The 26,465-nt window shown below is 41.7% G+C and overlaps 1 long non-coding RNA gene across 1 annotated transcript in view; it reads left to right on the top strand.

Moving 5' to 3' along the window:
- LOC128822525 (uncharacterized) overlaps window positions 1-11,401 on the top strand; it is an 85,600-nt gene extending 74,199 nt beyond the window's left edge. The window contains exon 3 of the long non-coding RNA XR_008441474.1: window positions 10,324-11,401. This is a non-coding gene — a long non-coding RNA (uncharacterized LOC128822525). The remainder of the gene's footprint in view (window positions 1-10,323) is intronic.
- Window positions 11,402-26,465: the final 15,064 nt, after the last annotated feature.

Raw genomic sequence — 26,465 nt, 5'->3', positions numbered from 1 at the left:
ACGATCTGCTCGTGCGGGGTGTTGTGATAGCTCGTTAACTGATCCCAAAAGTGCAAAAAGGCAAATAGCAGGGGACCATCAGTTTAATCACAACAAATGCACCTTTATTTAGGTACCAACAGCAAATGTGATAGATGGGACAGAAAAGGGAAATAAAGAATAGAGAGAAAAGAGGGGAAGGGGAATATAGCTACCGCCATCCGAGACAAGATCCTCAATGGTCCAGCCACATGGATTTGCCATCATCCGTGGGGCTGCACCAAAATCTTCCCAAAAGGTTACAGTTTATATAGTCTTTATCCGAAGTGAGTGGCATCTGGCCAGAAGGTGGGCAAGATTGATGGGCCATTGTGTAGAGCCCATTAGCCTGTGAAGCAGGTGCAGGCATGCAGGTACAAGCCACCGCTTGTCACAACCTGTTCAAACACAACGTTCCGTAGGAGCACAGTGAGCACACCTGCTAACAGTCAGTTGGCAATCATCTGCATCCACCTCAGCCAGGCCAGAACTCCTGTCAGGGGTCGTCAGGGTCCTTGTGACGGTTGTGAGGCAAATGCAGGAAACTTCAGACCGTCTCTCACACCAGGAAATTTAGTAAGCTTCTACTGGCCTGTTGGACTTGTTTTTGATCTTTGCCAGATATTAGTAGCTCATCCACATATTGAAGAATTTGTATTTCTTCCCCAGGTACAAAGGACTTCAAAAGATCCTCTAAGGCTTATCCAAATAGGTTAGGGGACCCTGTGAATCCCCGTGGGAGGCAGGTCCACCTTAGTTGTTGTTTTGATTTGCAGTCTGGGTCTTCCCATTCGAAGGCAAAACAATTCCTGCTCCCTACTTCTAATGGACAGGCCCAGAAAGCATCTTTCAAATCTATTACTGAGAACTATGCATGTTCTCATGGAATTTGATTGAGAAGAGTATATGGATTTGATACTATTGGATATCTGGAAATAATTCATTTGTTGATTTCCCTCAAATTCTGCACCAATCAATAGGTTCTATCAGCCTTTTTGACAGCTAGAATTGGTCTATTATGTGGTGACATTCATGGTTCTAGTATGCCTTCTTCCACAAGTCCCTGTATCACAGGTGTTAGTCCTCTCTGGCCTTTAGGGAAGATGGGATATGGTTTTATCCAAACAGGGGGAATTCCTGACTGCATTTCTTAATTGGTGGGATATTTAACAACCCTCGCCCTCTTCCTTCTGCCCAGACTATTGGGTTAATTTCTCCTATATCCCATTCAGTTAATAACATTATTTGGGGTACCATCCTCCCCTCCTTTGGCACTACTCCAATTCCCATCTTTACTTGCAGGTCCTGCCCCCGTAAGTTACAACCTAGTTTCGGGATATAAAGGAAATCAGCCCTGCATTCCTTTGAGTTGCCTTTTGTAATTATGCTCTCTAGAACCTGGGCTCTGAATGGTTCTCCTTTCACTCCCTGCACTTGACAGATCTTTTTGCTTAGCTGAGCCCCTCTGGGGAGCTTCATCACACAGGATCGACCAGCAGCTGTGTCCACTAAAAACTCATATTCTTCGCTCTGGAGGCCAGTTTCTAAGTTTAGCAGGGGCTCTATCTGGTGTCCAATCTCATCCCCCAGAGGGTAGAGCCCCTAACACCCCTAATTATAATTTCCTCTCAGAATCTCTTCCAGAGTGTCCTGTTCTTTCTCAATTGCTTCATCCATTTGTAATTTTTTACAGAACCACCTAACATGCCCTTTTCTGCCACAATAATAGCAATACACATCGTCTAATGGTGTTTTTTTCCATTTAGCCAGCTTCCCTTTATTTTCTGCTCCCCTTCTTGCCTCCCCTCTTCCCATTTCTACACTTTCTCTTGCTACTGTCACCATAATTTTTGCTTTTGTTTTGTTCTTATCCTCATCTCTCCTTAAATGAATTTTCAGAGCTTCCCTTAACAGATAGTTAATTCCCTTCTCTTGCCAGTCTTCCAATTTTTCTCATTTCCATCTAATGTCAGACCAAGCTGTGGTAACAAACTGTACTTTTAATAATACTTGGTCCTCTGGTCCATCAGGATCAATGTTGGAATGTAACTGAAAATTTCATTTTAATCGATTTAGTCATGCCCCTGAGGACTCATCCTTTTCCTGACTCCCATCAAATGCCAATTTGGTATTGCTGCTTTTGGGTACAGATTCTTCTATGCCTCTTATAATTAGGGTCCTGTAGTCTTGCATATTTCTCTGGCCCTCTTCCTCGTTGGGATTCCAATTTGGGTCAACAACAGGAAGTTTTTGCTCACCCGGGGGTCCCGTACAATTTTTATCCCTGCTGACCTTATGACCTGTATCTCCTCTGAGGAGAAGAGAATGTTCACAATAGAATGTAGCTCCCCCCAGGTATATATATTGGGACCCAGAAACTGATCTATTTGCTGTGCTGTGCCAGCTGGGTCTTCTGTTAAACTAATCAACTCCTTTTTAAATATTCTTACTTCAGAAGCTGTCAGGGGTGCATTTATAAAACCTATTCCTCCCACCCCCCACCTAGCAGAACTTCCTTCAGGGGAAACAGCCTGTCAGGATTTACCTCTGGCCTTACACCGCTTTTTGATCTGGTATTACAGCAAGGGCCAGCATCCAAAGAGTGGTATGACTGCCTTAGTAATTCTTTGTTATCATTTTGGGAGGGTTCAGTTTTTAGGTTGGAAGATATATCCATAGGTTTTTCTCTCAGGGAAAGGTGTTGTATTCTTACTTACAGGTTGAGTATGCTGCAAGTTAGTGGGGGTAGGAGGCAGTGAGGAAAAAGCATCAAGGAGTGGATATATATGAGGGAGTGGGGTTGTTGGAGGGGGTAAAAATGACATGGAGATTCCCTGAGGAGATAGAGGAGAGGCAGGGAACATTGGAGGGGATAAAAGTAGTTTTTGAGAAGCAGGAGGCTCGGTGTTAAGTGGGGATGTGGCTTAATAGTTTGGAGGAAGAGTTGGTGGGGCTACATAATCGAGGGGATCCCATTTCCTTTGAATAACACCCTCATTTTCTTTATCCTTTTCCTCTGATTTCTGGTCTTTATTCTTTTTTACTTTGTATACCTTAGAATCTCCTTCTAAGAATTTGACCCAGCAAGTAACATACTCTACTTGTTCTGAATTAGGGTTTTCTTGGTTACACACTTGCTGATCTAATAAATTACATAAACGCTTATCATAACCACTTCCATACCAGGGCCACTTTAAGGACTTCTGTTGTAATTTCCTCTTTGGCCAATGTTCCACACAATAATAAACCATCCTTACTTGATCTAATTTTTTAGTTTTTTCCCGCTTATTCCAGTCATCCAGAATATCACCAAGGGGGCTCCCAAGAGGAATATTCTTACTCTTTTTCCTTCCTCATCTACTGTGGGTCTGACCCAGGGTGACTTTTAGTTATTATAAGCTTTTGGGCTGGTAAATAAAACTGCTTAGTGTTACCGGCCCTTTTAAAAGTTCTGGTTTACTCCTTTTTTTTTTTTTTTTTTAACTTAAGAGAAAGAAGATCTCTTTTTGTTTATGCAGAAAGGTCCCCTTGCAACAATGGACTTTGGTGCCCCTGGACACTCTTCTCTAGCGTTCTTATCTAAGGAGGACTTACTCTTTGTCACTCACACACACACATTCATTCATACCCTCAGGCCTGTTCATTCATACTTCTCGACTTCTGCTTAGCCAAGTTTTTGGTTGTTGGTGCCTCACCCACTCACACTATGTAAGGTAACTTTCTTCAACACCCCAGAACCTTGTACTGATACCCCTAAGTTTCCCCACTGACCTAGGTTCAGCACCCCGTAAATTTCCCCTTTATTATATTGAACAGAGGAAGGAAATGTTAGCAAATCTCTTAGACTTACACGAAGCAGACCCCTGTTGCCAGAGACTCACTGGTCTGTGTAGTCCCCCACCCTGACCCCTTCCACCTCCCCCGTGGTTTGACTATCCCTCTTCCCTAGAGACAGCCTCAGAATCAGGGGTTCGGACCTCTGCACCTTGCCCAAGCTGAACTTCTTACCGCCCATACCCTGAGGAATGGGCCACGCAGCCACGGTGTTAAGAAGTCCTACGATACTGTAGCCTCCCTCGCCTTGGGGTCGGCCTGTCTGGGCTTCAGTACTGCTGGGCCTCTGCGAAGCGCCCTGAATCTGGTTGCCTCTGGTGTCAGTTCACTTGTGAGGTTGTCTATGTATGACTCACTCTCTCCCCACAGTCCCACACACCTGGGGAACAATGGCTTGTCAGGCTTTAATGGGACCTGCCCAGGTGCTGGAAAAAGGAGGTCTGGAGGGGGTGCCTCATTCGGTCTTCCCTCTTTTGCTTCCCTCCGTTCCCAGCCGGTCTCCTTGCAGAAAGCCGGAACCATGGTACTAGGAGGTCTTTACTTACTTTGGGGCTCCAAGCTGCTTGAGCTGCTGGCCCCATCTCAAATGCGCTCTCCACATACACACACACACACACACACTTGCCCCCCACTGCCCCCTTGGACCCTCCCCCTGCCAGCGGATAGGTGATACTTACTGGCTAGTGTCCCACTATGCTGTGCCTCACGTGTGCCTCAGGCCTTTTTCCCAGATACCGATACAAGGTCCCTCCATGGAGGAGAGGTGGCTGTCCTGTCCTCCAGTCTCAGTTGGGTGAGGTCGTATCCCAGACGAGTCCCCAGCTGTTAAAAACAGGACCACACTCCCGGAACTAAAAGTTATTTCAGCATTTAATATAAAAATAATTAAAAAAAAAAAAAAAAAAAAAAGGCCTAAAGCATGGTGGCCCATGGTTCGAGCAGGAGCATTCCTGTTGAGGATGCTGCAGCACTGGCACTGGGTCTTCTTTCTTTCTTGAGCAGCGATGTCCCCAGTGTTCCAGGGGAGCGGGACAGATTCACTGGGTCAGATGCCCCCTTTTTATCCTGTTTTTTGTTCCTTTGGATTGTTTTCTGTTTGGATCCTTCATTTGTATGAATGTTTAAGGCACTTGATTGACCCATTATAGTTCTGTCCAGGCTGCTTTTGGGGGGGGGGGGGGGGGGTGATGCAGTTTTCTTAGGTGTAATATGGGACGTTGAGTACTGTATTTCTTACAACTACCCTTTTAACCCTTTTTACAATATAATAATCAAATTAACAGTACATGCTTAACAATTATCAACTATTTTACAGCAGTTCCTAACCTATTTTTGACAATTGCACTTGCCCTGCCTACCGGGAGCCACCAGCGCCCCTGCTGGCTGTGACCATAACTACACCAACGGCAAAAGTGCCTGCGCCAAAAGAAGGCTGTTACTGGGTTTATGGTTCTGTTTGTTGTCACTGTCATTGTTGTTGTTTGTTTGCCTTGTTATACATATTAGTAAAAAACTGTTGTTCCTATTCTCATATGTCTGCCTGAAAGCCCCTTAATTTCAGAATTACAGTAATTCGGAGGGAAGGGGTTTATGTTTTCCACTTCAAGGGAGACTCCTGCCTTCCTTTACAGACAGTCTTTCAAACCGAGAGTTTACCTAACTTGCTAAAAATATTAGATGGATACTACCCAAGCGCACAGTCAAATATTCTTAGACCTTGCAGAAGCCTAGTTTAGAATTTCAGGCTTGTATATCCAGAGTACCTTACACTTTGTCTTCTGCTACACAGTGAGCTTCTAAAAAACAGACTTCAGCTGTCTTCCCTCACTGCAAAGATTGATAATTCCCCTTCTATCAACAATGCTGAGATATTTTCATATGCACCAAATCTTTCCATGCTTTCCATATTCATACATCAGTATATATACCTGAATGAGTACAGCAGTTGCAGAATTGCAGGTTAAATCTAGGAAAATACTGCAGTACAATCTGATTTTGCCATCTTTACTAACATAGGATAGTAACTTAAGACTTAAATGGAAAACCTGCTGTAAGTTACTATTCATCAGGAATAGGGGGCAGAATCTACTGCTTCCTGGTTTTGGGAGGTAAAAAGTGGTCATTTTGTTTCTTTTTCACTCTTGTTAACACTAAATATATTCCTTTCACCTCTCCATCTTCAGCCTTTTAAAATTTTTCTGCTTTGGCAGAATTTTAATACAGGTATATAATGTAGGTTCATCACAAAGACAGTCCACAGAATAAAGTTCTGTGAATTCTTCTGCCATAAAACCTGTTCTCTCACATGATTCTTCTCTTTTTGTTATGTTTTTTTTCCTAGAATCTAGGAAAAAATACCCTCATTCTTGTTCTCTGGGCAGTCTTGACTGCCTTTTTCTACACTTCTTGAAAACTCTGTTCTGCTAAGTTCCAGGATATCAGAGGTCTGTCTGTAAATCCCTCTGTGGCTTTGGAGCTGCCTTCCACTTCATTGTCTATTTTTTGAGTTTGGTGGCAGCATATGGGCTTACCTACATTCATAGCAGCCTTTAGTCACTTATAAGATCACAGTACTAGATAACAGTGTCACTCTGTGCTTTGAAGATCTCTGACCTGGTATGCCGACTAAAGTGGTCTAACTCTCCCTATAAGACCACACATTTTTAAGGAAGAAGAAACTCTGTGTTGTTCAGTTCTTCATATTTTAAATTTCCAGGTATATACAGTTCTACGTTTCCAAGTTAGTCTGTTTTATTATCCAGCTCCAGATCACTTCTTGTTTCCTCTGTAGGCTGACAACCTTGTGTTGATTGAACCTAGATTTCCTACCTGTATTAAAATTTTGCCAAATATGGGGAACAAATGCATATAATTGTCTTGTGAAACAGACCTGTGAATACACTGGCATTACATTTTGTGCTTAATCACAGCTGCAACAGCCTCTCTTAAACAAAGATGCCCAAAAGCTGTAAAGAAAACCTACTTCCATTCAAAGTCCACTCAAGTACCCAGTGCACAGCTTTTTCCTTCTAAATCCCAGCTCTGAAAATAATGGAAGAAAAAAAAAGTCTTGCTGAAGGTTTACCTAGAATACGCCCCCATCTTCCATTTTTTCTATTATATTTTTTTGCCCTGGTTTCTGTATTTTCTTTAGGTCATCAGTGAGAGCAATAGATCATGATTATTATAATGGACACAACTATCCCATGATACCATATTTCTTGAGCTATATTTTTGGATCTTTGCTGACAATTTCTCCTAGTTGCTATGAAAGCAGATGGTGCTTTCTGCTAGAATTCCACCATTCCTGTTTTCTCTTACTTTCACCTTTAACCTTTTACTAACTCTAATGAACCGCCAACATTTTTATGTTTATCCAATAAAGAACCTTCTGAGAAAGGAATTTTTCTCCCAAGCGTAATAGAACTTATTTCTCCAAACTCTTAAAACAAATAGTTCTCTGCAAAGAAAATAAGCACTTTGTACCCCTTAGGAAATAAGAAAGCTGTTCATTAGACTCAGCACATGCTGCATCTTAGCTGAACATGCAAAACAAAGCTGAGTAAAGAATGATGTGAGTAAACACTGAAGGGACCTCAGTGCCAGGAAACTTCGATGTATTGTGCTATCAGAGGAGAAAAGGACATGGAGAAGCTATGGAGTTTTACAGCTAACGGTAAAAATGAAGACAAAGCAGATGGCTACTGGAGATATCAAAAAGAATTACTAGGATTAGGATACAAAGGCATCCTTTCTTCATCAATTCACAGAAGACAATGTGTTCACATTTTCACATTCAATAGGATTTTTATAAGTTTTGAGAGGCACTGGAAAATTGTAGCGGATCCAGTTTGGGGGGGAACAAGATTATCATAGTGCTGGGGAACTTGGCATATAGTGAAAGGTTGAAGGAATTGTGTTTGCTCTGCCAGGGGATGATGAAGTTAAGAGGATCAAAGAATCTTGTATCTGAAAGGTATTTATACAGTAAAAGCTGTTCTTGCTTCACAGTGATGCATGGTGACGGGACAAGAGGCAAAGGGTACAAACTGCTGCTTGGATAGAAGAAAAACATACAAAGAGCACTCTAAAATATTGGAATGGTTTGCTCAGGGAAGTGGTAAAGTCTACCTTGTTGAAAATATTCATGTCTTAGTTTAACAAGGCCCTGGATAACCTAATCTAAAGACTAAGAAGTTGGATCAGATGATTTCGAAAGGTCTCTTCCAACCTAGACTTCTCTATTATTCTGCATCTCATACTAGATCTGAGTTTAGCATCAGGTAAAAACCCTAGAATAAGGCTAATTTTAAAGGCTATGTTAAAAATTAGCATACATTTAGCATTTCAAAACAAAACATATATTTTAAAATTATTTCTTTTTAACAAGGGTAAACTTGTTTGGCAGTTTTTAAAAAAAATGAGAGTTCCAGACCAATGTGCTCAGTTCTTCAGCCAGCCATTCTCCACTTTCACGTCAAACCTCTCTGCCTTCTAAGTAGCTCCGACAACCTGTCTATCTCAGATGTCTATCTGTCAATCAAGAATAAGGTGCTGTGATCTTCAGTTAACATAAAAGAGTGACTTGGATTAAAATGTTTTTTGCAGAAGCAATCAGAAAATATAATTTTGTGAAAACTGAATTTTAATTGTTTTGATTGTATTCCACTGTGGCTGGTGTCACTGAACATATTTTATTGTGCCTCCCCTTTGATTCTAACTGCTCACATGCCCTTTGAGTCCTCCAATCTCCTTTGTTAGTTTCATAATCATCAAGTCAGCTAGCACTCCCATTTTGCTGCCTCTTATTTCCTACTCCTTATATTACCATTTGTCCTAAAATAGTTCATTGGTTCTCACGTCTTACTCCAGTGATGTGCTCTCAAACTCACCTCTGCTTGGTACTTATAATTCTCTGTGATCTTCCACACCAAATCTCTTTTCTCTGTTGATCTCCACCCCTTAACTGTCCCCCCACCAAGACTTGCAATTTGACAGTATCTCTCAATTTTGTATTGCATCTGCTGTGTACTTCTGACAGTGTAACATTTATTTGGATTATTGTCTACACTTATAGGGTCTTTTATACTGTAAACTCTTGATCATTTCATCATTAGTTTTTGCCTTCTGAGATCAGAAACACTATCTTTCTGTCTCTGAAGTCTCATATTCTTTTTTCCATGGAATTAAGAAGGCCAAGTGATTTCTCTCTTCTGTGGATCTTTTCAAATATTTTTTGTACATCTGTAGAATAACTATGCTTCTGTTCCCTGTTCAAGTGCTGATTTTTACAGTCTATTCTGCCTTTTCTGCAGCTTCATGTCTTTCTGTTGTTGACTCCACATAAGGATTCATCAAGTTCTTAGAATCATGAAATCTAAATAATTTGAATTTGAAGGGACCTTAAAGAGCATCTAGTTCCAACTCTCCTGCCACTGGGGGTTCTCCTCTCCTTTTCCGTCATGCCCAGTCATGTTCTTCCCTGTTGCTATGCTCTCATCTTGTTTTCTAAAATCTTTGCTCTACTAAAACCTTTGCTCTGATTCTGTTGCCATTTTCAGTCCCATGATATGCTCTCAGTGGAGAAGAGGCTGGGCAGCAGTCATTGGACAAGATAAATGAAGCTTCTGGAGGACTGTCTCAGCTGTTCATAACATCCTCTTCTTCTGCTCTCCAGGCCAGGACTCTTACTGTGGTACAGTGCACTTCAACATCTAATCACTTCAACTGTCTCTGGGATTAACTACTCTGTTTACCCAAGAAAAATTGAAGAGGAAAACATCCAAATGCTAATGGTCTGTCCCTCCCCGTCCCGGAGTAGACTTTAGGTCTCCAGTCTTTTTTCCTAATTCATTGAGTAATGCTGTTTTACTACCTGCACAGTGATTCTTTCAAAGCCACACTTTTAAATGGCACTTCCTATTTCAGCTTTTTTTCAAACAAAACAATTGGGTGTGATCTCCACAACTGCACCAATTGCAAATTTAGAATAAAATATAAGGCAGCTTGGCACAGCCTCAGCTACAAGCTGTCTGGGGACTGTAATAGTCTTGGCATGACTTAGATCAGCCTGAAGATGATCTCAATGACCCCTATCTGTCCAATGGGAACCCCTGCATTGGGTAAAGATCAAGGAAATACTTAAATATTTTACCTTGCCTTACCTGTCTGGTCATGATTTCTCCCTAACCAAGCACTCCTACAATAAGAAATGGCAAATGGTGGTGTAGCACACTGTGTTGGTTTTGCATAGCTTGATCTTTTGGTGAGGAGGGAAGAAACCAACCATGGAAGTAATTTTTTCTGTGGGAAGCTGCTAGAAGCTTCCTCCATGCCTGGCAAAGTCAATCGTGGGCTGGCTCTGAAAATAAACATGCTGCTAAGACAATTAAATTATTTGGTAATGCCTCTATGATGACATATTTAAGAAGGAAAAAAAACACATGCATTTCTTCTTTTTTCTTCTTGCAGAGGTGGCAAGGCGGCCACTGGGGCCCTTCCCAGTGTGGCTGGGACCATGCAGCCAGGACTATCTCAGCACAGTCCACAGCAAACTGTGCTTGCTTGGCTGCTTTTAACTAGCCATGCTGAGGGCAGAAGGGCAGAGGCGGCAGCAGCAGCTTCTCCTTTCAGCGCCCCACATGAAGAGAGGCACTGAATGGAGCTGGCACTGTGGCAGCTGGCGCCACCTGCGCTGTGCCGGTGGGGACCACGTGGCCAACAGTGAGGGACATGACAAACAATTCCCCAGTGCGGAGCCTGGATGCGATCAACCCTATAAGAACCTTTCAGTTTATAGAACTTGATAACAACCAAATCTACGGACACCAATTCTCTCCTAAGTCTGAGAAAAGGAAAAGGGGAAGACACATGAGAACAACATGGGGACACCAAGGTCAGTGAAAGGAGGGAGGAGCAGGAGGTGTTCCAGGCTTCAGAACTGAGATTCTTCTACAAGCTATGGTGAGAACTATAATACAACAAACTGTTTTCCTGTAACTCATTAAGTGCATGAAGGGATGCAGAGGTCCACTCGCAGCCCGTGAGAAAATGTGTTCATGCTGAAGCATGTGGATGCTGAAAAGCTGTACTCTAGTGGGAAACTCGAACAGAGAGAGAGAATATAGAGAAGGAGAACCCTTTCTTCCAAACCAGAACAAATCATCCTTAAAAACTACACCCCATGAACTAAAATGACCCATGCCATGTAGTTCAAGAAGACTGTTTTGCCCGTGGGAGTGACACACATTGCAGCAGGTTGGGCAGGACTGCTACTCCTGAAAATTAGAACCACATTGGAGAAGTTCACAAAGAACTGTCTCCCATGGGAATGACCCCACAATATAACAGAAGATAGTCCTCTCCCTAAGTGAACTGAAGAGTTTTAGAAGTGACAAACTGAGTAAAAACCCCATGTTTTGTCTCCCTGCACTGTCAGTGAGAAGGAAAGAAGGGCTGGGGGGGAGGAGGAGGAGGTGTTCTAAAGGTTTATTTTAGTTCTCATTTTCTTCTTTTAATTCTTTAATAAATTTTTCTTCATGCCTTTTAAGTTTTGAGCCTATTTTTGCTCATTGAGTGTTTTCTCCTAATCCTTATCTCACACTATAAGCCTTTTGGTTTTTCTTTCCCCCTCCTCTGCTCAACTATAGCAGAGGAGAATGTGTGAATGGTTTTTCATGGGTGTCTGGCTTCTAGGCAGTGTCAAACCCTGACACACACAAAACCACTGCAGACAGACTTGTGGAACATGACTCTTTGAGTAATAATTATGTTCTGTTATGATCATACTGCCATAAATGCAATTAATAAGAATATGACCTCCTACTTTCAGCATGTACTTCAGATGCACATGTACTTCAGGTTTTCTATATGAATCTCAGCTTTCTTGCATCAGTCTACTCTGGCAGGTGCTGAGGAGAGAAAGCACCTCTGTTAAAATTCATAGATCCAGTTCAGGAATGGACTGGGAATTAAGGTCTCTTCACACAAAGAAGAGGAGAAAGAACAAAAGGTGATGGGCGGTTGGGCATTTTCTCTTTGAGAAGGGAAAAAGAAATTGTGAAACCCAAAGTAAAAAGTAGGTGAAAGAAATGGTTGTATTTATCCAGCCTGCTGAGGATGACAGTATTTCTTCAAAGTTGGAGGAGTCCTTGACTCACAAGGCTTCAGTGATCTGGCCATGAAACATCACAAGGAATCTCACCTGGAAAAATGATTAAAGGAACTGAGGTCATGTCAAATACAAAATATAAATGAACATATTACTAAGGAAAATAAGGAGTATGTAAGTGCTCAGGACATTGTACAGGCTCTCCATGCAACAAGAAATCCATCAGTCACATGGATGAGGATAGCTTTGCTTCAAGGAGGAATTTAATTAGGGACTGGAGATACATGAAAACCTATTTTCTCACTGTTATGTAACTTTTTGTTTGCTTAGTTAGAACTGACAGCATGCTAATTGACCTACAATACATGAAAAGGAATCCTTTCTATTAACTGGTACCACTAATAATAAAATTACAGCATACTCTCCTGGAAAACAGTACAAAAATAGGAATAAATGTAACATGAGAGAAAATTACTATTTTCATCTTCTGATGTGGAAATTACACATCAGTGTAATTACCTTTTTAAGATGGTAAGTACCTTTTCAAGATGGTCTAAAATGAAAAGTTGGGGTGGGCCCAGTTATATTAAAAAAAAAAACAGGTGAACTTCAAATTCTCTTTTTCTGAAAAGCTAAGGTGTGCTCCTTTTTAAGCTAGTATAGCTCAAACAGTGAGGGAAATAAGGGAACTACTGTGCAACTTCCATGTGACTGACCTCTTCGATTTGCCCCAGTGAACCAGGTCTGAACCTGAAATATGCAGAAAGGCATGATAGGGAGACCAAAAAAAAAACTGTAGAAAACGCCATAGAAAGCTTTTAAGAATCAAGAGCCAAACTTGCTTGAATTTGTTAAGTGCTGGTTCATGGATGCAAGACATGCAGCAATCTAAATTGTGATGGGATTTGACAAAGGGTTATGAAAGTGAAACATTTCCTGCAGTTTCTGTGCTCATTTTGTGTGCATTTTCTGCTTTGTAATTGAAACAAAAAAAAAAATCTTGAATTCATGCCTGAGTGTCTTAGCTTTTTAGTGTGAAAAATTTTGCTCTCATGCAGTGATTTGAATTGCTCCAGGAAAAAAAAATCTGTGAAATACCAGGAATAATGCAAAAATGTATCACTGTTTGACAGTATCACTGTCAAACTATCAAAAAGAAATCAAACTTTCAATATATAGCTAATAACACTGCAGTCTACAAAAGTGCTATAATATATCATGTCCAAGACACACTACAAACCCGGTATTATTTCTGAACAAAGAATCTTTGAAAAGACAACCTTTCATCAGAAATCCTGGTAAACTTACACCAGTGTCTTGGTTTGAAAGACAGGTGTCTGCTAAGGAAGGCAGGAGCCTCCCTTATGATGGAGAATGTAAAACCCCTCCCTCTGAATTATTATCATTTTGAAATTAAGGGGCTCTCAGGCAAAGATATAAGGATAGGAATAACAGTTCTTTATTAGTATGTATAACAAGGCAAAAAACCAACAAATATGGCATTCCCCCACACAATGATGTACTGCAGATATTCTGGAGGTTCACCCTTTTCCAGTACAGCCTGGATCAGTCCATGGCAGATGGTGGGGCTGTGCTTCCACCCCTGGGGCAGTCGGTTCCAGGTGCATTGCACACCCCTCCTGGTGAAAGCAAACTGAGGCCTGCATTCTGAGGCCAGAGGAATGGAGAAAAACACATTAGCAATGGCAATAGTGGCATACCACTTTGCTGCCTTGGACTCCAGCTCGTACTGGAGTTCCAGCATGTCCGGCACAGCAGCGCTCAGTGGTGGAGTCACTTCATTCAAGGCATGATAGTCCACAGTCAATCTCCATTCTCTATCAGACTTGCACACAGGCCAGATGGGACTGTTGAAGGGTGAATGAGTTTTGCTGACCATCCCTTGGCTCTCCAGCTCATGGATCATTTTGTGGATGGGGATCACGGCATCTCGATTCATCCGATACTGCCAGTGGTGCACTGTCAAGGTGGCGATTGGTGCTGGTTGCTCTTCCACCTTCAGGAGTCCTACTGCAGATAGGTTTTCTGATAGTCCAGGCAAAGTGTTCAACTGCTTAATGTTCTCTGCCTCCACCTAGACAAACCTGGACCCCTCTCTCACCCTTGAAAAGTTTAGAAATTTAATAAGAAACAATCTTTAGATTCTAGAGTCTGATAACAAACAGTAGGAAAAAATCTAAAGGGAACATTTCTGAATATTGTAACAATGAAATGCTTAGTTTAAAAACCTATATCATCAGTGTGAGTGATGTATTTAATATTTGTATATTATTTAAGATATTAATGTATATTTAGGCATTATTGATTCTGATTATGTGGGACAAATTCATGCTATGGTATCTGTTAGTGAACCCTCTGTTGCTATTCAAAAAGGAATTTGTATTGCTCAACTTGTTCTTTTTGTGAGTTACGTTCCAATTGCAGTGAATCAGAGTCATGGTACAGGAGGTCTTGGATCTACAGGGCCACCTCAAGTATTTAGTACTCAAAAAATGGCAGATCAACACCTAGAAAAGGAATGCATTATAACAGCCAAGGGGCATCATCCAGAGACCACAATAATAAAAGGTTTGATTAACATGGGAGCAGAATTAACTATAACTTCACTACTTTTTTGGCCTCAATCATGGCCTCTCACTCAAGCAGGTTTTGAAATCATGGGGCTGTGCAGCTCTACTACATATATATATATAATATCATTATCAAGGGTTGCAGATGTTGTCATAAAATCTTAGGCCATGAGCCTGTAACTATTGTGATATATGTATAATAATAGTATTTTAAATAGGATTTTCAAAATAATCATAAATTGCAATCTGCTTTATCTTATTTTATGGGTTAAATAATGTATCATTTACCTTCTCATCCTATTTTGACTTTGACTAGGGACATTCCTTTTTAAGGGAAACAAATTTGTTCTCCTGTTCCAGTGGAAGGTACAACAGTTTTTACAGATGGACTGGGGAAAAACTGGAAAAGCTGCTGTACCTTGGGATAAGGATAATTGTTGGGAATATGAATTTGTAATTCAACAAGAGTCTCCTTAATTGGTCAATGTGTATTCTCTTGTGGCTGCTTTGGCAGTAAAAATGGTACCTAATGTGTTATTTCATCAATTTTTTCACCAAGGTAAAATTTTTTCACTTAGGCATTGTGGCAATAATTTAAGTTGTCACAAAGTGAAGAAAAATCAATTATTTCTTCTTGTCCTCATTGGCATATGACTCATATTTCATAATATTAGGGTACCAATCCTAGAGACCTACTCCCTTTGTAAGAAGGGCAAACAGATATCACAAAAATGCATGAGTTTGGCCATTTAAAGTCTGTTTATGCTAAAATTGATATCTTTGTTCATGCCATGGGTTGCATTGGCATTGGCAGGTAAAGCAGCTTGGGCAGCTTGACATTATTAGTCATTTTGCCATGCCTTTTCTATTACAGGTGTTTCATCACAAATAAAGATGGATAATGGCTCGTCATATGTTTCACAAAAACAGCAGATGTTTTTCTGTGCCTGGGGTGTTGATCATTCTCTATGTTTCAATAGGCCAAGCAATTTTTTGAACATGCTCATGGTGTTTTGAAGCATCAAGTTTAAAAATAAAAAGGGAGAATGTATAGGGAGTCACCTAAAGTGAGATTAGATAAAGCGGTTTATATGCGTAATATGCTTTATATGTTTTTACATCCTTTACCTAATTTACAGTTGTCTCCTATATTCTATAATTTTTCTTCTTTGAATTCTAAATAGTCAAAGCGTGTCTGTGTAGTTATCCAAGTGGACCTCACCTTATCTCTGAATGCTAAATAGACTAGGCCTATCAGCAACACTTGTTTATTATCTAGAGGAAAATCAAACCCTTCAAAAGCTGGTGGGGTAGGCACAAAGAACTGGTTGAAAGGTTGGGAGAAAAATTCCCCCGCTGTCATTTCCTCACAGTAGGTATCATTCTTAAATTAATTCCAAAAACATACACTTATTCTGTAATAGCCATGTGCCCACTTTCCAGAGGAAATTAAAAATCCACAAATTCCTCACCTTATCAAGCCATAAAACAAAACTGGTAACAGCCACAGTAGCCTTAGTTATAGGACCCATATTTAGATAAGGGGCTGCAAAAGGGAGACATATAGCCTTGACCAGGTGCCACCCAAACCAGGGTAAGCTACACCATATGGTTCCACCTAACAAGGTTTCTATATCCAGCACACAAAAAATTAGGTTACTCAAGAATTGATACTCCTTTGTCACCCTTTTTCTCTTGATGTCCTTGGGCTGCACGTTGGGTGCCAAAATTTGTCTTGGTTTGAAAGACAGGTGTCTGCTAGGGAAGGCATGAGCCTCCCTTGGAATGGAGAATGTAAACCCCCTCCCTCTGAATTATTCTGATTTTGAATTAAGGGGCTCTCAGGCAAAGATACAAGGATAGGAATAACAATTCTTTACTAGTATGCATAACAAGGCAAACAAAACAATGACTATGGCATTAACAACAACCAGAACCAGAAACCCAGTAACAGCCTTCTTGGCCACGGGCACTTTCCCCTTTGGTGCAGTCATGTCACAGCCAGCAGGGGCACTGGTGGGTCCCGGTGGGCAGGGCAGGTGTGGTGAGCCCCACGTGGCTGCAGGGAGCGCTCTGCACAGGCAGGGAGCACGTGATAATGGCTGCTTTGTCCCAGACAAGAAATGGATGGAAGAGAGGCTTTCCTTCCCAAACCCCCAGGGCAGTTGATCCCGGTGCCAGCTGGCAGGTATGAGCAGAAATCCCTGGCTGGTGGACAAGATGTATCAGAAGCTCTGTGGCAGTAGTTAAAACTGTGGGACATCCTGGCAGGGCAGGGGATGTGGAGCCCAGCAGCAGAAGAAAGGCAGCTCCCAGCTGGGTTGTGGTAGTGGCAGCGAATTCCTTTCCCCAAGCCGCAAGTCCGATCGTCCTCCTCTGAAGCCCAGAGTGAGACTCCAGCCTCATGCTTTATCTGCCCCAAACCTCACGGTATCTCTCTGCTTGGAGAGAAGCTTCCAGACAAATAGGAAGTGTAGCCAGATGCTACACTCCTCTCCCAGCCTTGGCCACTTCTTTTTTCTTCAGTACCCATAAGTACCCAGTAGTTAGTTTCCCAGCAACTTACAGGAAAAAAAATCTGTAAGTAAAAAAAGAAAGAAACCAACCCCCAACAACTAGTGAGCACATTACAATTGTAACAGATGCTACTCTTAAATCTCATAAAATTGCCTATATTTTGGTATTTCCTCTATGAGTTCGTATCTCCCCATGAAAATATAGCAAAGTCAAAACCAAAAAATTCTTGAAATCTTTTTCATGCTTTTGATAATTTCTTTAAATAATGTTTAATTTGCAATAACTCTTTGAGCTGTTTAGAACAGGGTATTTTTTAACCTTTCTTTCACCATCCTCCAAGTAGCTGTTAAAACAAAAAGAAAGCAATTGAGTTATTACCTATATAGTAGACAACTCAATTTGTTGCAAGGTAATCTATACATACCAGGGTGTCTCTGTATACATACAGAGTGAGGTCTCTGTACCTCTTTTAACACAATTGCTTCTGGGTGAAATTTTTAGTTGCAAAATTTAAAGTTTTGCATACTTTTTGCTGAATTATTAAACTTCTTAAAATAAATTGTGTATTCCACATGAACTGCAACTTTTTTCTTGATATAATAACATTTCTGTATTATGCAAAATATACAGAAACCACAATTTCCCTTTCTATTCAAACAGATTTTAATTTAAATTTGTCTGAATGGGCTAATCTTTGCTATTTTTATAATCTTACAAATTGTTTATATTTTCTTTTTCTTGTCACAGTTCCTATGAACTTATTTTAGAGGTATTGTGAACCATCATGCACATGAAAAAGCAACTTATTTTCATAACTTTTTGGTCAGAAAACCTTTTCAGATTATTAAGATTGAGTACAATTTTCTGTTTTACTGGAAAATAATTACTATTCTGTCAAAAATAAAAGTGGTATTTCAGAGGAAAGATTCCTCTTTAGCTAGTTAAAAACCTTTCAGGAGGATAACTTTGTTATCCACTCACAAAAAAGAATGCAAAACAATCATTGTTTATATGAACAGTGTGTGAGAACTGCAGTAGAAATATGTAAACATCAGAAGGCATGCAAACTTATAGAAGAGCTTTAAAACTCTCAAAAGAACAGAGCAACAGTAAAACTCTCAAATGGGGATTTTCTTTTTTTTGCTTGTGAGGGTGTAGTTGTATTGGTATGTGGCTGGATGCCAGATACCCACCAAAGCCACTCTATGCTCCCCTCTGCAAGTGGACACAAGAGAGGAAATATAATGTGTTTTTGACTTGAGCTAAGGACAGGGAGAGATTCACATACAGATTATTGTCACAGACTTGACTTGGGGATTTTAACTGAATTTATTACCAATCAAAATCAGAACAGGAAATGAGAAGTAAAGCAAATCTTAAGACTACCTTTCCTCCAATCCTTTCATCCTTCCTAGGCTCACTTCCACCCTATCAGTGGCACAGAGAGATGGGAATGGGGGTTATGTTCAGCTCATCATAGGTTGTTCTTGCCGTCGGTCAGGGAGATGAGTCATTTCCCTGCACCAACATGGGGTCCTTTCTACAGGAGGTCTTCAGGATCTTCTCCAGTATAAGTCTTTCCCATGGACTATAGTTCTTCATGAACTGCTCCAGTGTGGGTCCCTTTCCACAGTGTGCAGTCTTGCTGGTACAGCCTGTCCCAGCTTGTGCTCCCTATGTGATCACAAGTCCTACGAGGAAACCTACCAGTGTGGGATCCTCTCTCCATGGGTCTGCAGGTCCCTGCCAGGAATCTGCTCCAGCACAGGCCTCCCAGATGCTCACAACCTCCTCTCAGGTACCCACCTGCTCCAATATGGGGCTCCTCCACAGGCTACAGGTGGATCTCCATGGGCTGCAGGGGCACAGCTGCTTCACCATGGACTGCTGTAAGAGACGGTGTGAAGTTTCCCTCATCTGCCTCATGATCATCCCAAGGACAGAGGGTAAGACCCTTAAGACTCTGACTGTAGTTCTGGCCTGGTTGAGGTGGATGCTTGCCAAGTGATTGTTCGCAGGTGTGCTTGCTGTGCCACCATGGTAAACTGCTTCGAGCAGGGATTGGCAATTAGCAGCTTGTTCTGTATGCTTACACCTGCTTCACAATCCCCACTGATCACAATAGCCCATGAATTTCCCCACCTCTTGGCCAGATACTCCTCACTTCAGGTAACTTGGTGATTCCCCAAGGAAGGTCCCTCATTTGCCTCACAACTGCCATCAAGAACAGAGATTGAAACCCCCCCTCAAGGACTGAAACTAAGACCCTTAAAATTCTAACACAGGGGCGCTGGCCTGACTGAAGTGGGATGTCAGCCAAGTGTTACCTGCAGATATGTTTACTAGACCAAGACTGGTTTCCTATGGTAACCAGTCCCGAAACAATGGGTCCTGCTCACTGCGGGGACTGATTTGTCCTGTTCGGAACTGGACTGTCTGTACTTGTTCTCAACAGACTTATTCTCCATTGTCCTGTACCTGCTCCCTTGACATACTATAAAAGATCCCTGAGTTAACCAAAGACTTTGAGATTCTCCCTGATGTGACAAGATGGGTCTATTGGCGGGACCACGAGGATTTCATCTCTCTGTTGGTAGCTATTTCCTCCTTTTTCTCTCTCTTTCTGTCCTTTATCTCCATTCTAATCCTTCTATCGCATTTGCTGTGGGCACTCAATAAAAGGTGCATTTGTTTTGACTGATATTGAAAATCCCCTTTCTGTGCTGCTGTTTTTGCCATCTGAGATCAGTAAAACAAACCATCATGACTCCCGCTTGTACCAGCAGATCATGACAACTGCACAATGGGCTGCAGAGGAATTCTAGCTCCAGTGCTTGGAGCTCCTCCTCCCCCTCCTTCTTCACTGACCTTGGTGTCTCTAGAGTTTTTCCTCTCATACATTCTCACTCTGCTCTTATCTGAGCATATTTGTAACTGCACAATAATTTTTTTCTCTTCTTAAAATATCTTATCACAGAGGCATTACTACCATTTCTGATTGGCTTGTCCTTGGCCAGCAGTGGGTCTATCCTAGAGCTGTCTGGCATCAGTTCCATTAGACATGGGAAGCTTCCAACAACTCGGAGAAACTACCCGAAGAGAAGGCTACAGGCCTTCTCTGCTACCAAAACCTGGCCATGCACACCCAGTACAACTGGTCAATTCAGTCCTAAGCACTCATGTATCCCATTACCCTCCATTAATTTGTACAGTATTGCTGTAGTCAACAAGCAGAATTTCATGAAGACTTAAACATTGTTTACATAGGCTTGTGAGTATACAAATTGCCTTTATGGCACTAGGTCTGATTAGATTAGTCAAGATGAAGTTAGAGTAGTTGTTATTTGTTGTATTATAGGATAAAATCTGAAGGTAAATAATACTAATGCTTTAGCAGCACTTGTGTTCACAGGGTACAATGGTTGTTTTGTTGGTGTTTTTGCTTTTATTCCTTTCCATTAGAGAGTGTCATAAACATTGTTCAAATAAGGTGTTTTTCTTCAATATTTTTCCAAGCAAAATATGGTCACTTCATTCCAAATATGCATGCTATATGGATTTTAAATGCTTTGACCATGTTAGTCAGTTGTATTTGTTAAGTATGTAAAATATATATGTATTAATCCATCTCCTCTTCAAGCTGCCTTAAACTGTTTGGTAATGATGCCAGTCCCACTAGAACCAACAAAAATATTTTCATTTGATTTCATCAAGTTTCCAATCTGATCTCTAGCAAACCTGTCTAGGGCATCATAAACACCATGTTTTCTTTCACAGTGAATACATTTAGGGTTTTTTTTTCTTTTTATTTCCCTTCTTATCAACTTTAGGTCTTTGCTGTTCTGTTTGCATGAGCTCCACAGGTTGTGCACCAGTGCAGCAGAATGAATGGACTCTTTTGACCTACACAGTCAATCTCAACCTTCAGTTCAAATCTACCATCAGCAGAGAATGGCATTTATAAAAGGATTTATCCTTACGCAATACCCAGGCAGCATGCTGTCTGAGGGCAGGAGTTAGTAATTTCCTAGAAGGTCGAGTTGCTTCTGGACATGAAAGTCTGAGACGTTTCTGGTTGCCTACCCAAAATTGTCTGTATCTGTGAAGTTTCTGAAAATCTCCTGAAGCTCTCTGAGAACAGCATGGATGTGATCAGCCCACACTAACTACAGGAGAAATGGGTAGGAGGATGCTGGAGGAGCAAATGGCAGCCCCTTCTGCTTGCTTTGCTGGTCCCCATGTCCTGAAAAGCCAGGATGTCCACTGCTTCTCTGATGAAGGGTCTAGTCCTTGAGGATCATCAGTAGTGATACTGAGGAGACAAAAATCACAGTCCTTTTTACCTTTTCTGTAGAGCAATTTGAACTCTCTAATGAGACCTACATGGCTAGCATGGCCACATGCTCTTATTTGATCTGGTGCTGACACAAGGTGAGATGAAGTTGTTTTTCCCCAGTGATCAAGAAATCTAGATGTAATTTTCTGTCATGGAGACTGCTTATGATTTGTGGAACTCAGCTAGTTCTGGCTAGTTCTCTTCACCTACAGCACAGCCTTGGCAAGCCTCCTGAAACTTTGTGGGTCAGGCCCAGGCAATCAAGGCAAAGAAGGTCCCGTACTTCACACTTAATTCTTAAGAGTCAATACCATCTTCTCTCCGGAGATTATAAAGATATCTCTGTCTTCTGCTGGTTCATCCATGACAATATGTGTGTAAAAGTGCTTTAAAACACGTAAACCCATTTTGAAATATTGGGTTTTCCCACTCCTTTCAGAACTGTAACTTTAGGGGGGTTTGTTTATTTAGAGTTTGTTTGCTTGTTATGTGGCCTTGCTTGGTTTTGGCTGTGCCCTGGATGTAGGAGGTGCTTCAAAGCAAGGACACACTTAAACTGGGTCATCTTTTGCCACTGAGTGGAGAAGTTTTTATTGAAACTGTGCAGCAGATTCTTCAAATCATCTTGTAGTCTCTGGGAAATTGTGGAGTACAGAAAACATGCCAGTGATGCTAGTGGATACTTGGAAATTCAGGAATCTGTTCCCTCTTAATTCCTTGTTATCTGATCTTATTTTAAAGATTAATTTAGAATTAAAAATGTAATTAAATTTATTTTATATCTAGAGTTACTAGACTGTACCTGGGTCACATTATCCAGCTCTTCCTTGCAGCCATAAAGACTAGAAACCAAATTTTTTTTTTAGATTAAAAAAGGGTTGTCTTTTCTGGGAATTTCCAAAGTTTTTATTTTTGTACAATCAAATGGTTTACAGAATTGCACTTCTTTCTATAGCACCGGAAATATTGTCCAAACCAGCCAAATCATGGGAGTCAGACACATCACAAACCAGGCTCTTAGTTAAAATCTATATGACTATGATCAATATGGATAGATTACACATTGTAATCTTCAGCTAAATCATAAATCAAGTGCTGCACAGAGATCACGTTGCATTCCCTAGCCATGTACAGACTAGAGGATAAATCCTACTGCCATGGGATAATTGCACTTACAGTAGTGTCACGTTACTGGAAACAGTTAACATCAGTTGGCCACGTTGAAGAAAACAATAAGGACCATTTAGCTCCAGATGCAGTCCAAAAGTCTGGGGAATGCACGTTGTCCCCATCCCCAGCACATCTACATCTCTCCTCTCACTTCAGGAATCAGTGTTTCCATTCCTATGGAGCTCATGGAGGAAAGTGATATCACCAAACAGGTAAGTAAACACATCTCTGAAATCAAATCCAGCAAGATGTGGGGTATTTTGACCAGAGAATAAAGTGAAGCATGAAACACAAAATCTGGAATAATTTTGAATTTTCTTGGAAGGAAAGAGTTGTCTTTTTTCCTCACAAATGTATAACATATATTTTTAGTTCTTTTTTTCCAATACCACCTAAAAGGACTAGTGCATCCCCACAAAATGCCAGGGACCAGGGGAACTTTTCTGGAGAAACACAGATTTTTCAGGGACAGGTCTTTTGTTAGAGTTGTGATGCATTACTTTTCTTTGGACATAGATATACAGAATAGCAGAGATAGCAACATAATTTTCTATATTAATTTAATATCATATGTACACCAGCTCGATAACGAAAATATTTAAAGGCAAATAAATTTTAACTGCAGAAAAGCTTAGCAAATCAAATCTAAGCCGTTGACTATATAATGGAAATGTTCAGCCAGGGTAGACTCAGGAGCTCAATTTCTAGATTGCCTGAAGTGAATTTTTTTTCAGGAAGTTGGGTCAAACCAATCAGTGGTCAGGTTTGGATATTGGCACCTGGAGTGACCACTGAAAGTATGGACATGCCTCTGAGAACACAGGGGGTTGAAAGCAAGAACTCCCAGGGGAACTGTCTCTTTGGTTCCGGTCTTCAGTGAGTGCAGGCTCTCCCCTGCCCAGCCACGGGCTGGGTGGGGGAGGGGAAGCCACACGGCCTTGTCCAGGTAGGCCGAGGGGGCGGAAGGTCTGGAACCGAGCCAGCTCCTGCGGACAGAAGGGTGGAGAGAAGCGGAGATGCCTTTGTTCCCCCCCCCCCGCCAAGAGGGAAACAGAGAGCCTGACGGCACCTGGAAATTTGCCAGAGGAGAAGGAGAAAGGGGGGGGATGATGCCCAGCATGGGAGTCGGGAATGCTGGGCAGAGATATCAGCCATCCAGGGAATCTGAACTTTTAACCCTTTCCGGGAAATGAGGGCTTTGTAAAATATTACTCCTCCTCGATTTGTAGTGGAAGAGAGACAGTCCGGGACCTGAGATGTTAGAAGAAGAAATATTTAAGTGGGAGGAGATGATGGAGTAGCTTTTGGCTGGACTTTTCTTGTTAGCCATAGACTGAACCAAATTCTCCTGCAATAGAGACTGCATTTTAGGGGGATGCAGTGGTGACCCAAGGAGACCTGCTTCAGCAACCACCAGCACAAGAATGTCAAGAACAGAGGAAAGCTGAGGAGGGAATGGTGATGCCCTCTGTCTTCGGGAAGAAGATGATCTCTGTTCTTGGACCCTTGGCCCCAGGGGAAAATGGGGGGGACTGTAGTCCCAAGATGAGAAGCTGAACTGTTGTATCTTTGGGACCGTGGCAAAGCATCCTTAAAGGAACCCTGTGAGCAGACTGTCCATGCACGGTGGTGAGAGCACTGTAACATGGAAAGGAGAGTGTCACACTGGCAGATTTTTTCCGGGCAGTTGCCATGTGTGACATGGAAACACAGGAGGTGGCAACTGTGTTTCCTGGGGGGTCTGTGGTGCAAGAGAGACTCCTCTCTCCCTTGATAGATTGAGTATTGATTATTTGAAGGGTGGTAATTTGATCAGGAATCCCGGGTGATGTTTCATGGTGGGTGTTTTGGAAATTGGGAGGAGGAGGGGTGTTTTAGAGGGTCTTCATCCTGGATTTAGTGTGTGTGTCTTTTGAAGTAGTAGTTTAATAAAGTTTTTTTTTTCCTTTGTTATTACGCTTGGGCCTGCTCTGCTCTGTTCCTGATAACATCTCACAGCATTTATTTGGGAAGGTGTATTTTCATGGGGGCGCTGGCATTGCGCCAGTGTCAAACCATGACACCTGTGGTAGAAAAATGTGATTTTTCCAGAAAGATAAAATCTAAATTTTCTATAGCAAAAGTGCACTGGCAGCAGAAGCAAAGAATCACTCAATTTTACTAGATAATTGCTTTTGTCTCTTAACCATGACAATTGCATACTGAGCAGCAGAATTGAGATTTCCAATGAAAAGGAAGATTCAGTTTCAAAAGTATTTTTTTAAAGACAACCATGCAGTTTTATAGACACACGAAGAACTACAATTATGTGGTATTCTGAAGCTGAAGAAATAATATTTAAAACATACACACACTTCCTGTTGTCCTAGATTGCAAGGCAAGATGTATTCTGTTTGCCATCTGTGGGAGGCGTGGCAGTTATCTTCTGTTAATTGGGCATTTTCTTTATCTCCTCCACAACCAATCCTTCCTCTGGGGAGACATCTGCTGTTTATGTCTATTGAATGTTACTGCATGACTGATAAGAGTTATTTACAGCATCCCATTATGAGATGCTCTGCCCAGAGGGAGGAGCCAAGCGTTCCTAACTGGATATAATCCGAGGTTTTGGGACACCAGACTTAGCCTTTTCACTGGATTCCCAGAGGAACAGCTGGGTTTTCCACTGGATCTTCAGAGGAAGACTACACCCTTCTACAGGATAACTGCTCTGACAGAACCACATCTGCCACTCCAGGAGGACTAGAGCCATTCCAATTTGGACTGCTACCAACACCCTGACCAAAAGGGTGTCAGGTTGTATTCTGACTCTTGTCAGTGGTTTTTCTTTCGTATTTTGTATGCATGTATTTTGTTTGTTTTCTCTTTTCCTAATAAATTGTATTTCTGACTTGGAGTCTCTCACTGGTTTTGCTTTCAAACCAGAACACCTGTGAAACTTACTAATTCCCTTTTCTGCTGGTTTATCCTGATTCCTTTTTCATGGAAGTGGGTCATCACAAGGATGACAGTGCTGAAAGTCTCCTGTTTTTTTTTCTTCTGCAAGTACCCAGTGTGATATTATTGGACTGTACGTACTATTCTCTGTTCTCAGAGGCTGAACATTCTACGTAGTGGCAGCAAAACATGTCATGGAGGTGTTGCTAGAAAGAATTTTCTCCATCTACCTTTCTGGTCCCTCCACAGTTCCTGAATGTTTTGGTCTCAACTCTGTGGTAGTGTGTTTTTCTGTTGTAAGCTTAACGTGTTTCTTGTTGTAAGTTAAAAAAGGTTTGTTCCATTTTATCCCCTCTGTATGCTTGGTTCCTCTTGAGTTGTAGCTTCCCATCTCCCTGTCAGTCTCCCCAGAAGACCAGATCCTCCCCTTTATTCCAGATCCTTCCCTGCCAATCCCAAAGGCACTGCCCTCCTCCCTTGTTTATCAAGGTAACCTCACCTTTTCCTCCAGAAACTTCCATGTCAATCTTACTTCCCCCGAAAACCCGTTGGTGTATTTCGTCCTCCCATGTTATCCCTCATTGGTTGTTTAATGAAATCTCCACTTCGTACTCCTCCCCTGTTGTCCTACTATTGGTTAAGAATTGTATCCTCCCCTTGTACCCACCCCGGTACTTAAGCTGTTGTAGTCCTGTTTGAGCTGTCATTTGTTCCTGGATTGTCTTGGAGATTAAAATCTCTTGGGAATCCACACAATTGATCCCTCCCTTTCCTTTGTTCTGGATTCCTTGACTCAGGATAACACCAGTAGCCCCACAGAGCAGCCTGCTGCTTCTGGGAGCCAAGCAGCCCTGCTTAGACCACCACCCAGACTGGCCCAAGGGGTGGATAGGGGGTGGCCTCTCATGGGACACGAGGTAGGGCTAGCCATGGTCATCCCCAAGCGGCCACC

This window comes from Vidua macroura, chromosome Z (assembly GCF_024509145.1).
Source record: "Vidua macroura isolate BioBank_ID:100142 chromosome Z, ASM2450914v1, whole genome shotgun sequence".
In the NCBI taxonomy this organism is placed as follows: domain Eukaryota; kingdom Metazoa; phylum Chordata; class Aves; order Passeriformes; family Viduidae; genus Vidua; species Vidua macroura.
The sequence above is the reverse complement of the archived record's forward strand: the minus strand, read 5'-3'. Positions and strand labels throughout refer to the sequence as shown.